Consider the following 13,609-nt stretch of genomic DNA (forward strand, 5'->3'; position numbering starts at 1 on the left):
GCAGGGCTTCCCGCCACAGCGCGAGAGCGTCCCGTGGGCCCCCCTCCCTGCGAGAAGGGGCCCTTTGTATCTGCAGCGACTCGAGAGCCATCCTGAGTGCTCTCTGGCCCTGCAAAGCAGGCTGGACTCCGTCTAGGCGGCCCCAGAGGTGCCCCGAGATCCCCGTGTCCCCACGCGAGTGGAACCCCGCGTCTCCAGGCACAGTTAGACAGCGATCCCACCTCCCCTACGCCACCTCTTCTCGAGAGGGGGGCCGCCGGCTTTGCCTCCACTCGACGGGAATCCCTACTTTCCTTCGCACCTCAAGAGGAGGCCTGTCACTTCTCCTGACGCTCCAGAGGAGGCCCCAAGACACCAGATCCGGCCCCAAGGCCAAAGGTCCCCAAGGAAGCCCGCAATGGCACATGGGGCCACATTCCATTGCAGCGAATCGACGGGAAGCCCAGCTGCCCCTGGCAATGGCAAGGGAGGCCGGCACTTCCCAGAGGCAACAGGAGAAGCTCCCTGAGGAGCCTGGCATGGGATCCAGAGAGGCAACCCCCGCCTCCCGCTGCGACTCCAGGAAAAGCACGACCTTCGACCCTGCATTCGGGATGAAGCCCGGTTTCCCATTACTGTGACCCGAGAGAAAGGCTGAGTCCCCGCGGCTCCCTTGATGCCACTCCAGAGATGCCCCGAGATGCCCATCCCACCTCGAGGGGCACCCCGAGGGTCCTGGCTCAATGCTTGCCGCGGACCCGGTGCGCTGCAGCGCCTCCTGGGGAAACCCAAGGCGGCTCCCTCCCCTCGCTGCTCCATAGGAGGCACCACGACCCCGCTGGGCTAATAGGGGCGACGGGCCAGGGTCCCCGCCGCAACTCGAGAACCCACCGCCGCAAGTCGAGAAACCCCACGTGATGCCACGCCCACTGCGTGAGGAGGCGCTTTTCCCTTGCAGGGCGTGGAGAGCATGCCCCGGTACCTCTCCCGGCTCAGAACGGGGCTTCACTCCGTGCGGCCGACACCAGGTGTCCCCCGAGATAGCCGTGCCAACCGGTCAAGAAGGCAGGGCTTCCCGCCACAGCGCGAGAGCGTCCTGTGGGCCCCCCTCCGTGCGAGAAGGGGCCCTTTGTATCTGCAGCGACTCGAGAGCCATCTTGAGTGCTCTCTGGCCCTCAAAGGAGGCTGGACTCCCTCTAGGCGCCCCCAGAGGTTCCCCGAGATCCCCGTGTCCCCACGAGAGCGGAGCCCCGAGTCTCCAGGCGCGGCTCGACAGCGACCCCGCCTCGCCTACGCCACCTATTCTCGAGAGGGGGGCCGCCGGCTTTGCCTCCACTCGACTGGAACCCCTACTTTCCTTCGCACCTCAAAAGGAGGCCTGTCACTTCTCCTGATGCTCCAGAGGAGGCCCCAAGACAGCAGTTCCGGCCCCAAGTCCAAAGATCCCCAAGGAAGACCGCAATGGCACATGGGGCCCCATTGCATCGCAGCGAATCGACGGGAAGCCCAGCTGCCCCTGGCAATGGTAAAGGAGGCCGGCCGGCACTTCCCAGAGGCAACAAGAGAGGCTCCCTGAGGCGCCTGGCATCGGATCCAGAGAGGCAACCCCCGCCTCCCGCTGCGACTCCAGGAAAAGCACGACCTTCGACCCTGCATTCGAGATGAAGCCCGGTTTCCCGGTCCTGTGACCCGAGAGAAAGGCTGAGTCCCCTTGGCTCCCTTGATGCCACTCCAGAGATGCCCCGAGATGCCCATCCCACCTCGAGGGGCACCCCGAGGGCCCTAGCTCAATGCTTGACGGAGACCCGGTGCACCGCAGCGCCTCCTGGGGAATACCGAGGCGGCTCCCTGCCCTCGCCGCTCCAAAGGAGGCAACACCACCCCACTGGGCTAACAGGGGAGACTGGCCAGGGCCCCGCCACAACTCGAGAACCCACCGCCGCAAGTCGAGAAAACCCACGTGATGCCACGCCCATTGCGTGAGGAGGCACTTTTCCCGTGCAGGGCATGGAGAGCATGCCCCGGCACCTCTCCCGTCTCAGAACGGGGCTTGACTCCGTGCGGGTGACACCAGGTGTCCCCCGAGATACCCGTGCCAACCCGCTAAGAAGGCAGGGCTTCCCGCCACAGCGCGAGAGCGTCCCGTGGGCCCCCCTCCCTGCGAGAAGGGGCCCTTTGTATCTGCAGCGACTCGAGAGCCATCCTGAGTGCTCTCTGGCCCTGCAAAGCAGGCTGGACTCCGTCTAGGCGGCCCCAGAGGTGCCCCGAGATCCCCGTGTCCCCACGCGAGTGGAACCCCGCGTCTCCAGGCACAGTTAGACAGCGATCCCACCTCCCCTACGCCACCTCTTCTCGAGAGGGGGGCCGCCGGCTTTGCCTCCACTCGACGGGAATCCCTACTTTCCTTCGCACCTCAAGAGGAGGCCTGTCACTTCTCCTGACGCTCCAGAGGAGGCCCCAAGACACCAGATCCGGCCCCAAGGCCAAAGGTCCCCAAGGAAGCCCGCAATGGCACATGGGGCCACATTCCATTGCAGCGAATCGACGGGAAGCCCAGCTGCCCCTGGCAATGGCAAGGGAGGCCGGCACTTCCCAGAGGCAACAGGAGAAGCTCCCTGAGGAGCCTGGCATGGGATCCAGAGAGGCAACCCCCGCCTCCCGCTGCGACTCCAGGAAAAGCACGACCTTCGACCCTGCATTCGGGATGAAGCCCGGTTTCCCCTTACTGTGACCCGAGAGAAAGGCTGAGTCCCCGCGGCTCCCTTGATGCCACTCCAGAGATGCCCCGAGATGCCCATCCCACCTCGAGGGGCACCCCGAGGGTCCTAGCTCAATGCTTGCCGCGGACCCGGTGCGCTGCAGCGCCTCCTGGGGAAACCCAAGGCGGCTCCCTCCCCTCGCCGCTCCATAGGAGGCACCACGACCCCGCTGGGCTAATAGGGGTGACGGGCCAGGGTCCCCGCCGCAACTCGAGAACCCACCGCCGCAAGTCGAGAAACCCCACGTGATGCCACGCCCACTGCGTGAGGAGGCGCTTTTCCCTTGCAGGGCGTGGAGAGCATGCCCCGGTACCTCTCCCGGCTCAGAACGGGGCTTCACTCCGTGCGGCCGACACCAGGTGTCCCCCGAGATAGCCGTGCCAACCGGTCAAGAAGGCAGGGCTTCCCGCCACAGCGCGAGAGCGTCCTGTGGGCCCCCCTCCGTGCGAGAAGGGGCCCTTTGTATCTGCAGCGACTCGAGAGCCATCTTGAGTGCTCTCTGGCCCTCAAAGGAGGCTGGACTCCCTCTAGGCGCCCCCAGAGGTTCCCCGAGATCCCCGTGTCCCCAAGAGAGCGGAGCCCCGAGTCTCCAGGCGCGGCTCGACAGCGACCCCGCCTCGCCTACGCCACCTCTTCTCGAGAGGGGGGCCGCCGGCTTTGCCTCCACTCGACTGGAACCCCTACTTTCCTTCGCACCTCAAAAGGAGGCCTGTCACTTCTCCTGATGCTCCAGAGGAGGCCCCAAGACAGCAGTTCCGGCCCCAAGTCCAAAGATCCCCAAGGAAGACCGCAATGGCACATGGGGCCCCATTGCATCGCAGCGAATCGACGGGAAGCCCAGCTGCCCCTGGCAATGGTAAAGGAGGCCGGCCGGCACTTCCCAGAGGCAACAAGAGAGGCTCCCTGAGGCGCCTGGCATCGGATCCAGAGAGGCAACCCCCGCCTCCCGCTGCGACTCCAGGAAAAGCACGACCTTCGACCCTGCATTCGAGATGAAGCCCGGTTTCCCCGTCCTGTGACCCGAGAGAAAGGCTGAGTCCCCTCGGCTCCCTTGATGCCACTCCAGAGATGCCCCGAGATGCCCATCCCACCTCGAGGGGCACCCCGAGGGCCCTAGCTCAATGCTTGACGGAGACCCGGTGCACCGCAGCGCCTCCTGGGGAATACCGAGGCGGCTCCCTGCCCTCGCCGCTCCAAAGGAGGCAACACCACCCCACTGGGCTAACAGGGGAGACTGGCCAGGGCCCCGCCACAACTCGAGAACCCACCGCCGCAAGTCGAGAAAACCCACGTGATGCCACGCCCATTGCGTGAGGAGGCGCTTTTCCCGTGCAGGGCATGGAGAGCATGCCCCGGCACCTCTCCCGTCTCAGAACGGGGCTTGACTCCGTGCGGGTGACACCAGGTGTCCCCCGAGATACCCGTGCGAACCCGCTAAGAAGGCAGGGCTTCCCGCCACAGCGCGAGAGCGTCCCGTGGGCCCCCCTCCCTGCGAGAAGGGGCCCTTTGTATCTGCAGCGACTCGAGAGCCATCCTGAGTGCTCTCTGGCCCTGCAAAGCAGGCTGGACTCCGTCTAGGCGGCCCCAGAGGTGCCCCGAGATCCCCGTGTCCCCACGCGAGTGGAACCCCGCGTCTCCAGGCACAGTTAGACAGCGATCCCACCTCCCCTACGCCACCTCTTCTCGAGAGGGGGGCCGCCGGCTTTGCCTCCACTCGACGGGAATCCCTACTTTCCTTCGCACCTCAAGAGGAGGCCTGTCACTTCTCCTGACGCTCCAGAGGAGGCCCCAAGACACCAGATCCGGCCCCAAGGCCAAAGGTCCCCAAGGAAGCCCGCAATGGCACATGGGGCCACATTCCATTGCAGCGAATCGACGGGAAGCCCAGCTGCCCCTGGCAATGGCAAGGGAGGCCGGCACTTCCCAGAGGCAACAGGAGAAGCTCCCTGAGGAGCCTGGCATGGGATCCAGAGAGGCAACCCCCGCCTCCCGCTGCGACTCCAGGAAAAGCACGACCTTCGACCCTGCATTCGGGATGAAGCCCGGTTTCCCCTTACTGTGACCCGAGAGAAAGGCTGAGTCCCCGCGGCTCCCTTGATGCCACTCCAGAGATGCCCCGAGATGCCCATCCCACCTCGAGGGGCACCCCGAGGGTCCTGGCTCAATGCTTGCCGCGGACCCGGTGCGCTGCAGCGCCTCCTGGGGAAACCCAAGGCGGCTCCCTCCCCTCGCCGCTCCATAGGAGGCACCACGACCCCGCTGGGCTAATAGGGGCGACGGGCCAGGGTCCCCGCCGCAACTCGAGAACCCACCGCCGCAAGTCGAGAAACCCCACGTGATGCCACGCCCACTGCGTGAGGAGGCGCTTTTCCCTTGCAGGGCGTGGAGAGCATGCCCCGGTACCTCTCCCGGCTCAGAACGGGGCTTCACTCCGTGCGGCCGACACCAGGTGTCCCCCGAGATAGCCGTGCCAACCGGTCAAGAAGGCAGGGCTTCCCGCCACAGCGCGAGAGCGTCCTGTGGGCCCCCCTCCGTGCGAGAAGGGGCCCTTTGTATCTGCAGCGACTCGAGAGCCATCTTGAGTGCTCTCTGGCCCTCAAAGGAGGCTGGACTCCCTCTAGGCGCCCCCAGAGGTTCCCCGAGATCCCCGTGTCCCCACGAGAGCGGAGCCCCGAGTCTCCAGGCGCGGCTCGACAGCGACCCCGCCTCGCCTACGCCACCTCTTCTCGAGAGGGGGGCCGCCGGCTTTGCCTCCACTCGACTGGAACCCCTACTTTCCTTCGCACCTCAAAAGGAGGCCTGTCACTTCTCCTGATGCTCCAGAGGAGGCCCCAAGACAGCAGTTCCGGCCCCAAGTCCAAAGATCCCCAAGGAAGACCGCAATGGCACATGGGGCCCCATTGCATCGCAGCGAATCGACGGGAAGCCCAGCTGCCCCTGGCAATGGTAAAGGAGGCCGGCCGGCACTTCCCAGAGGCAACAAGAGAGGCTCCCTGAGGCGCCTGGCATCGGATCCAGAGAGGCAACCCCCGCCTCCCGCTGCGACTCCAGGAAAAGCACGACCTTCGACCCTGCATTCGAGATGAAGCCCGGTTTCCCCGTCCTGTGACCCGAGAGAAAGGCTGAGTCCCCTCGGCTCCCTTGATGCCACTCCAGAGATGCCCCGAGATGCCCATCCCACCTCGAGGGGCACCCCGAGGGCCCTAGCTCAATGCTTGACGGAGACCCGGTGCACCGCAGCGCCTCCTGGGGAATACCGAGGCGGCTCCCTGCCCTCGCCGCTCCAAAGGAGGCAACACCACCCCACTGGGCTAACAGGGGAGACTGGCCAGGGCCCCGCCACAACTCGAGAACCCACCGCCGCAAGTCGAGAAAACCCACGTGATGCCACGCCCATTGCGTGAGGAGGCACTTTTCCCGTGCAGGGCATGGAGAGCATGCCCCGGCACCTCTCCCGTCTCAGAACGGGGCTTGACTCCGTGCGGGTGACACCAGGTGTCCCCCGAGATACCCGTGCCAACCCGCTAAGAAGGCAGGGCTTCCCGCCACAGCGCGAGAGCGTCCCGTGGGCCCCCCTCCCTGCGAGAAGGGGCCCTTTGTATCTGCAGCGACTCGAGAGCCATCCTGAGTGCTCTCTGGCCCTGCAAAGCAGGCTGGACTCCGTCTAGGCGGCCCCAGAGGTGCCCCGAGATCCCCGTGTCCCCACGCGAGTGGAACCCCGCGTCTCCAGGCACAGTTAGACAGCGATCCCACCTCCCCTACGCCACCTCTTCTCGAGAGGGGGGCCGCCGGCTTTGCCTCCACTCGACGGGAATCCCTACTTTCCTTCGCACCTCAAGAGGAGGCCTGTCACTTCTCCTGACGCTCCAGAGGAGGCCCCAAGACACCAGATCCGGCCCCAAGGCCAAAGGTCCCCAAGGAAGCCCGCAATGGCACATGGGGCCACATTCCATTGCAGCGAATCGACGGGAAGCCCAGCTGCCCCTGGCAATGGCAAGGGAGGCCGGCACTTCCCAGAGGCAACAGGAGAAGCTCCCTGAGGAGCCTGGCATGGGATCCAGAGAGGCAACCCCCGCCTCCCGCTGCGACTCCAGGAAAAGCACGACCTTCGACCCTGCATTCGGGATGAAGCCCGGTTTCCCCTTACTGTGACCCGAGAGAAAGGCTGAGTCCCCGCGGCTCCCTTGATGCCACTCCAGAGATGCCCCGAGATGCCCATCCCACCTCGAGGGGCACCCCGAGGGTCCTAGCTCAATGCTTGCCGCGGACCCGGTGCGCTGCAGCGCCTCCTGGGGAAACCCAAGGCGGCTCCCTCCCCTCGCCGCTCCATAGGAGGCACCACGACCCCGCTGGGCTAATAGGGGCGACGGGCCAGGGTCCCCGCCGCAACTCGAGAACCCACCGCCGCAAGTCGAGAAACCCCACGTGATGCCACGCCCACTGCGTGAGGAGGCGCTTTTCCCTTGCAGGGCGTGGAGAGCATGCCCCGGTACCTCTCCCGGCTCAGAACGGGGCTTCACTCCGTGCGGCCGACACCAGGTGTCCCCCGAGATAGCCGTGCCAACCGGTCAAGAAGGCAGGGCTTCCCGCCACAGCGCGAGAGCGTCCTGTGGGCCCCCCTCCGTGCGAGAAGGGGCCCTTTGTATCTGCAGCGACTCGAGAGCCATCTTGAGTGCTCTCTGGCCCTCAAAGGAGGCTGGACTCCCTCTAGGCGCCCCCAGAGGTTCCCCGAGATCCCCGTGTCCCCACGAGAGCGGAGCCCCGAGTCTCCAGGCGCGGCTCGACAGCGACCCCGCCTCGCCTATGCCACCTCTTCTCGAGAGGGGGGCCGCCGGCTTTGCCTCCACTCGACTGGAACCCCTACTTTCCTTCGCACCTCAAAAGGAGGCCTGTCACTTCTCCTGATGCTCCAGAGGAGGCCCCAAGACAGCAGTTCCGGCCCCAAGTCCAAAGATCCCCAAGGAAGACCGCAATGGCACATGGGGCCCCATTGCATCGCAGCGAATCGACGGGAAGCCCAGCTGCCCCTGGCAATGGTAAAGGAGGCCGGCCGGCACTTCCCAGAGGCAACAAGAGAGGCTCCCTGAGGCGCCTGGCATCGGATCCAGAGAGGCAACCCCCGCCTCCCGCTGCGACTCCAGGAAAAGCTCGACCTTCGACCCTGCATTCGAGATGAAGCCCGGTTTCCCCGTCCTGTGACCCGAGAGAAAGGCTGAGTCCCCTCGGCTCCCTTGATGCCACTCCAGAGATGCCCCGAGATGCCCATCCCACCTCGAGGGGCACCCCGAGGGCCCTAGCTCAATGCTTGACGGAGACCCGGTGCACCGCAGCGCCTCCTGGGGAATACCGAGGCGGCTCCCTGCCCTCGCCGCTCCAAAGGAGGCAACACCACCCCACTGGGCTAACAGGGGAGACTGGCCAGGGCCCCGCCACAACTCGAGAACCCACCGCCGCAAGTCGAGAAAACCCACGTGATGCCACGCCCATTGCGTGAGGAGGCACTTTTCCCGTGCAGGGCATGGAGAGCATGCCCCGGCACCTCTCCCGTCTCAGAACGGGGCTTGACTCCGTGCGGGTGACACCAGGTGTCCCCCGAGATACCCGTGCCAACCCGCTAAGAAGGCAGGGCTTCCCGCCACAGCGCGAGAGCGTCCCGTGGGCCCCCCTCCCTGCGAGAAGGGGCCCTTTGTATCTGCAGCGACTCGAGAGCCATCCTGAGTGCTCTCTGGCCCTGCAAAGCAGGCTGGACTCCGTCTAGGCGGCCCCAGAGGTGCCCCGAGATCCCCGTGTCCCCACGCGAGTGGAACCCCGCGTCTCCAGGCACAGTTAGACAGCGATCCCACCTCCCCTACGCCACCTCTTCTCGAGAGGGGGGCCGCCGGCTTTGCCTCCACTCGACGGGAATCCCTACTATCCTTCGCACCTCAAGAGGAGGCCTGTCACTTCTCCTGACGCTCCAGAGGAGGCCCCAAGACACCAGATCCGGCCCCAAGGCCAAAGGTCCCCAAGGAAGCCCGCAATGGCACATGGGGCCACATTCCATTGCAGCGAATCGACGGGAAGCCCAGCTGCCCCTGGCAATGGCAAGGGAGGCCGGCACTCCCCAGAGGCAACAGGAGAAGCTCCCTGAGGAGCCTGGCATGGGATCCAGAGAGGCAACCCCCGCCTCCCGCTGCGACTCCAGGAAAAGCACGACCTTCGACCCTGCATTCGAGATGAAGCCCGGTTTCCCCTTACTGTGACCCGAGAGAAAGGCTGAGTCCCCGCGGCTCCCTTGATGCCACTCCAGAGATGCCCCGAGATGCCCATCCCACCTCGAGGGGCACCCCGAGGGTCCTAGCTCAATGCTTGCCATGGACCCGGTGCGCTGCAGCGCCTCCTGGGGAAACCCAAGGCGGCTCCCTCCCCTCGCCGCTCCATAGGAGGCACCACGACCCCGCTGGGCTAATAGGGGCGACGGGCCAGGGTCCCCGCCGCAACTCGAGAACCCACCGCCGCAAGTCGAGAAACCCCACGTGATGCCACGCCCACTGCGTGAGGAGGCGCTTTTCCCTTGCAGGGCGTGGAGAGCATGCCCCGGTACCTCTCCCGGCTCAGAACGGGGCTTCACTCCGTGCGGCCGACACCAGGTGTCCCCCGAGATAGCCGTGCCAACCGGTCAAGAAGGCAGGGCTTCCCGCCACAGCGCGAGAGCGTCCTGTGGGCCCCCCTCCGTGCGAGAAGGGGCCCTTTGTATCTGCAGCGACTCGAGAGCCATCTTGAGTGCTCTCTGGCCCTCAAAGGAGGCTGGACTCCCTCTAGGCGCCCCCAGAGGTTCCCCGAGATCCCCGTGTCCCCACGAGAGCGGAGCCCCGAGTCTCCAGGCGCGGCTCGACAGCGACCCCGCCTCGCCTACGCCACCTCTTCTCGAGAGGGGGGCCGCCGGCTTTGCCTCCACTCGACTGGAATCCCTACTTTCCTTCGCACCTCAAAAGGAGGCCTGTCACTTCTCCTGACGCTCCAGAGGAGGCCCCAAGACACCAGTTCTGGCCCCAAGAACGAAGGTCCCCAAGGAAAACCGCAATGGCACATGGGGCCCCATTGCATCGCAGCGAATCGACGGGAAGCCCAGCTGCCCCTGGCAATGGCAAAGGAGGTCGGCACTTCCCAGAGGCAACAAGAGAAGCTCCCTGAGGAGCCTGGCATGGGATCCAGAGAGGCAACCCCCGCCTCCCGCTGCGACTCCAGGAAAAGCACGACCTTCGACCCTGCATTCGAGATGAAGCCCGATTTCCCCTTACTGTGACCCGAGAGAAAGGCTGAGTCCCCGCGGCTCCCTTGATGCCACCCCAGAGATGCCCCGAGAAGCCCATCCGACCTCGAGGGGCACCCCGAGGGTCCTAGCCCTATGCGTGCCGTGCCGCGGACCCTGTGCGCTGCAGCGCCTCCTGGGGAATCCCGAGGCAGCTCCCTCCCCTCGCCGCTCCAAAGGAGGCAACACCACCCCAGTGGGCTAACAGGGGAGACGAGCCAGGGCCCCGCCACAACTCAAGAACCCACCACCGCAAGTCGAGAAAACCCACGTGATGCCACGCCCATTGCGTGAGGAGGCACTTTTCCCGTGCAGGGCATGGAGAGCATGCCCCGGCACCTCTCCCGGCTCAGAACGGGGCTTGACTCCGTGCGGGTGGCACCAGGTTTCCCCCGAGATACCCGTACCAACCCGCCAAGAAGGCAGGGCTTCCCGCCACAGCGCGAGAGCGTCCCGTGGGCCCCCCTCCCTGCGAGAAGGGGCACTTTGTATCTGCAACGACTCGAGAGCCATCCTGAGTGCTCTCTGGCCCTGCAAAGCAGGCTGGACTCCGTCTAGGCAGCCCCAAAGGTTCCCCGAGATCCTCGTGTCCCCACGCGAGTGCAACCCCGAGTCTCCCGGCGCGGCTCGACAGCGACCCCGCCTCTCCTACGCCACCTCTTCTCGAGAGGGGGGCCGCCGGCTTTGCCTCCACTCGACTGGAATTCCTACTTTCCTTCGCACCTGAAGAGGAGGCCTGTCCCTTCTCCTGATGCTCCAGAGGAGGTCCCAAGACAGCAGTTCCGGCCCCAAGTCCAAAGATCCCCAAGGAAGACCGCAATGGCACATGGGGCCCCATTGCATCGCAGCGAATCGACGGGAAGCCCAGCTGCCCCTGGCAATGGTAAAGGAGGCCGGCCGGCACTTCCCAGAGGCAACAAGAGAGGCTCCCTGAGGCGCCTGGCATGGGATCCAGAGAGGCAACCCCCGCCTCCCGCTGCAACTCCAGGAAAAGCACGACCTTCGACCCTGCATTCGAGATGAAGCCCGGTTTCCTCTTACTGTGACCCGAGAGAAAGGCTGAGTCCCCTCGGCTCCCTTGATGCCACTCCAGAGATGCCCCGAGATGCCCATCCCACCTCGAGGGGCACCCCGAGGGTCCTAGCTCAATGCTTGCCGCGGACCCGGTGCGCTGCAGCGCCTCCTGGGGAAACCCAAGGCGGCTCCCTCCCCTCGCCGCTCCATAGGAGGCACCACGACCCCGCTGGGCTAATAGGGGCGACGGGCCAGGGTCCCCGCGGCAACTCGAGAACCCACCTCCGCAAGTCGAGAAACCCCACGTGATGCCACGCCCACTGCGTGAGGAGGCGCTTTTCCCTTGCAGGGCGTGGAGAGCATGCCCCGGTACCTCTCCCGGCTCAGAACGGGGCTTCACTCCGTGCGGCCGACACCAGGTGTCCCCCGAGATAGCCGTGCCAACCGGTCAAGAAGGCAGGGCTTCCCGCCACAGCGCGAGAGCGTCCTGTGGGCCCCCCTCCGTGCGAGAAGGGGCCCTTTGTATCTGCAGCGACTCGAGAGCCATCTTGAGTGCTCTCTGGCCCTCAAAGGAGGCTGGACTCCCTCTAGGCGCCCCCAGAGGTTCCCCGAGATCCCCGTGTTCCCACGAGAGCGGAGCCCCGAGTCTCCAGGTGCGGCTCGACAGCGACCCCGCCTCGCCTACGCCACCTCTTCTCGAGAGGGGGTCGCCGGCTTTGCCTCCACTCGACTGGAACCCCTACTTTCCTTCGCACCTCAAAAGGAGGCCTGTCACTTCTCCTGATGCTCCAGAGGAGGCCCCAAGACAGCAGTTCCGGCCCCAAGTCCAAAGATCCCCAAGGAAGACCGCAATGGCACATGGGGCCCCATTGCATCGCAGCGAATCGACGGGAAGCCCAGCTGCCCCTGGCAATGGTAAAGGAGGCCGGCCGGCACTTCCCAGAGGCAACAAGAGAGGCTCCCTGAGGCGCCTGGCATCGGATCCAGAGAGGCAACCCCCGCCTCCCGCTGCGACTCCAGGAAAAGCACGACCTTCGACCCTGCATTCGAGATGAAGCCCGGTTTCCCCGTCCTGTGACCCGAGAGAAAGGCTGAGTCCCCTCGGCTCCCTTGATGCCACTCCAGAGATGCCCCGAGATGCCCATCCCACCTCGAGGGGCACCCCGAGGGCCCTAGCTCAATGCTTGACGGAGACCCGGTGCACCGCAGCGCCTCCTGGGGAATACCGAGGCGGCTCCCTGCCCTCGCCGCTCCAAAGGAGGCAATACCACCCCACTGGGCTAACAGGGGAGACTGGCCAGGGCCCCGCCACAACTCGAGAACCCACCGCCGCAAGTCGAGAAAACCCACGTGATGCCACGCCCATTGCGTGAGGAGGCACTTTTCCCGTGCAGGGCATGGAGAGCATGCCCCGGCACCTCTCCCGTCTCAGAACGGGGCTTGACTCCGTGCGGGTGACACCAGGTGTCCCCCGAGATACCCGTGCCAACCCGCTAAGAAGGCAGGGCTTCCCGCCACAGCGCGAGAGCGTCCCGTGGGCCCCCCTCCCTGCGAGAAGGGGCCCTTTGTATCTGCAGCGACTCGAGAGCCATCCTGAGTGCTCTCTGGCCCTGCAAAGCAGGCTGGACTTCGTCTAGGCAGCCCCAGAGGTGCCCCGAGATCCCCGTGTCCCCACGCGAGTGGAACCCCGCGTCTCCAGGCACAGTTAGACAGCGATCCCACCTCCCCTACGCCACCTCTTCTCGAGAGGGGGGCCGCCGGCTTTGCCTCCACTCGACGGGAATCCCTACTTTCCTTCGCACCTCAAGAGGAGGCCTGTCACTTCTCCTGACGCTCCAGAGGAGGCCCCAAGACACCAGATCCGGCCCCAAGGCCAAAGGTCCCCAAGGAAGCCCGCAATGGCACATGGGGCCACATTCCATTGCAGCGAATCGACGGGAAGCCCAGCTGCCTCTGGCAATGGCAAGAGAGGCGGGCACTTCCCAGAGGCAACAGGAGAAGCTCCCTGAGGAGCCTGGCATGGGATCCAGAGAGGCAACCCCCGCCTCCCGCTGCGACTCCAGGAAAAGCACGACCTTCGACCCTGCATTCGAGATGAAGCCCGGTTTCCCCTTACTGTGACCCGAGAGAAAGGCAGAGTCCCTGTGGCTCCCTTGATGCCACTCCAGAGATGCCCCGAGATGCCCATCCCACCTCGAGGGGCACCCCGAGGGTCCTAGCTCAATGCTTGCCGTGGACCCGGTGCGCTGCAGCGCCTCCTGGGGAAACCCAAGGCGGCTCCCTCCCCTCGCCGCTCCATAGGAGGCACCACGACCCCGCTGGGCTAATAGGGGCGACGGGCCAGGGTCCCCGCCGCAACTCGAGAACCCACCGCCGCAAGTCGAGAAACCCCACGTGATGCCACGCCCACTGCGTGAGGAGGCGCTTTTCCCTTGCAGGGCGTGGAGAGCATGCCCCGGTACCTCTCCCGGCTCAGAACGGGGCTTCACTCCGTGCGGCCGACACCAGGTGTCCCCCGAGATAGCCGTGCCAACCGGTCAAGAAGGCAGGGCTTCCCGCCACAGCG

Source organism: Giraffa tippelskirchi, chromosome 14, assembly GCF_054371585.1.
Source record: "Giraffa tippelskirchi isolate mGirTip1 chromosome 14, T2T-mGirTip1v1.2.pri, whole genome shotgun sequence".
In the NCBI taxonomy this organism is placed as follows: Eukaryota; Metazoa; Chordata; class Mammalia; order Artiodactyla; family Giraffidae; genus Giraffa; species Giraffa tippelskirchi.